Below are 2245 nucleotides of genomic sequence, written 5' to 3' on the forward strand. Positions count from 1 at the left end.
GTGGGGTTGTTGCCAATGTCCTGTTCTCCCCTTGTCTTGTGCTTTCCGCCGCCGAGGCTAAGGGACTGGAGAAGGGAACCGCTGGGGAAAGAGCAGGGGGTGGAGTTTGTATAGCCAGCCTTCACCACCAGCCTCCGTCTTCTCCATGGGGTTTACTGGGAGGTAAAACTCAATCACTGTCCCCTCGAGACTGGAGTGCTCAGCTGTGTGAAGGAGAATTGTTGTAAGATACCATGATTCCTTCTTGTTAGTATCCACTGTACATTTGAAGCCCACCCAGCCAGATGGCCTCTCTTAAACACTGGCAGCAATGGCTCAGGGAAGAAGTAACCTCCTGTGGTCAGTCAGCCTTGGATAAGCCTCCTGACCAGTCACCCACCATGTTTAGTAGTAGAATCTGAATAGAATCTAGAAGAATCTAGTAGAATCTAGAATATGCAGTCAGTAATATATAGAAATAATATAGAAATGTGTATCTGCCTGAAACTGATATAGAAGATGAAGGAAAAATCTAAAAGAAGCACATTCCCAATTTGTGACCAAATTATGAAGATACATACAAAAAAATTATCCTGTCACATGTACTCTTCAGCCTTTTTCTTGAGAAAAGAAACCTAAAAAGTTTTCAGTGGGAGTTACGAATAAAGAGAGGGATAAATTAATAAGGGGTGTAATTATTATTGCTATACATATATTACTGTGACATTAAAAAAAACCCACCACGTTTAACACTACCATGTAAGTGCAGGCAATATTTCCTGCTATCACAGGTACAAGTTTACAAGTTAAATTTGTGTGAACAATACTCTTAGATTGTTCCATTTATTTGTACAAAGAGTTCCTACTTATCTTCAATAGAAACTGGCTATGTAGTAAAATCTACGTTGAGATTTCTCTGACTTAGCAAGCAAGGTGCGTTCTGAGGAAATGTAGTTTTCTGAAATGTGTTTAGCCCCCCATCGGACAAGTTTTATTCTACAGCTTTTGTCTTAAAATTCTGCAAAATGCATTCTACTAACGTTATACGAACTTTCTGAAGACTACGGGCAAAAAGTACTATTATAAATAAACTGTTGGCTTCGTCAGATGACACAAGCTTTTCCTTAGGATTTACTGAAGAGTATGACCAAAACACCTCTTAATGTCTACAATGAAGTTACCTGAGACATCTGTAAGATATCAAGAGACCATCATCTTTACAAAAGAGGTTTGTTCTCACATGCAAAGTGATGGAATCAAAAAAACAATGCTGAGTGTTTCAGTCAACTTTATTTTAAGCAAAAGCTTACAGAACATGACTTACAGTACAGCACAATAAAAGATGTAATCTAAAGTATACACAGTGGGTACCTTGAATAAAAGCATCAGAAAGAAAGGTAGCTGTTTTCAGTAAGGGTTACATTGCATTCTTTCAAAGAAATAAGCATCCCTAAAACATTGTAAAATTTTCTAACGTTGTAAGAGCAGAGGTTGCGTTATGAAGAACACGGAATGAATTCTGACCACAGAGCTAGAGGAACAGTTGGATGTGTTCACAGGCACCTTCTTCAGCTACCCTGAATAACCCTGATGTGATGGTTTAGCATGCTTCCATTTCTGTGCTCCACCAGCCTTTTCAAGCCTTGGTGACATAACGAGTGCCTTTAGCAACCTCGGATGATATACCTGTATAAGAACACTTATGCAGCTACTCTTAGAATATACATGGCTTTAATATGATGCATTTAGCATGTTCCAACAGTGTGAGGAATTGGGCAAACAAAGGGAGGGTGCTGTAGCTTCACCTCCTTGCAGTAAGACCTATGGAGCACAACAGGGTTTCCAATAACACAGGTTCCTGTTCTAATGACATGCCAAGTTTCCAGTCTTCCTCTACATTTTCCCATCCTCTTCTCAGGTTTCGTTCACTAAAATCCTTTTGTCTATGCCAGTGCTACTCAGCTATTTCACCATGGGCTAATTTTTTATTGAGACAGACTCAGCAGGCAGAAATGTGAGCACCGCAGTTTGAGCTCTGCCAGGTGCTGCACGCTGCTGCCAGGCTGTAACTACAGCCCTGTCCCATGGCCAGCCTCCCCAGGAGAACAATGTGGAAAAGATGATCTCCGACCAGGACCATCGCAGGTTTGTGACTTCAATGATGCTGGATAGGGTCTCTGTAGCTATTGAATTTCCTCCTTTTACCCTGCTGTCAGGGTGCTGTGGGGCCTGGCAGCTCCCAGGTGGCCAGGAGCTGCAGGGGCCA

Source organism: Calypte anna, chromosome 5A (assembly GCF_003957555.1).
Source record: "Calypte anna isolate BGI_N300 chromosome 5A, bCalAnn1_v1.p, whole genome shotgun sequence".
Lineage (NCBI taxonomy): Eukaryota > Metazoa > Chordata > Aves > Apodiformes > Trochilidae > Calypte > Calypte anna.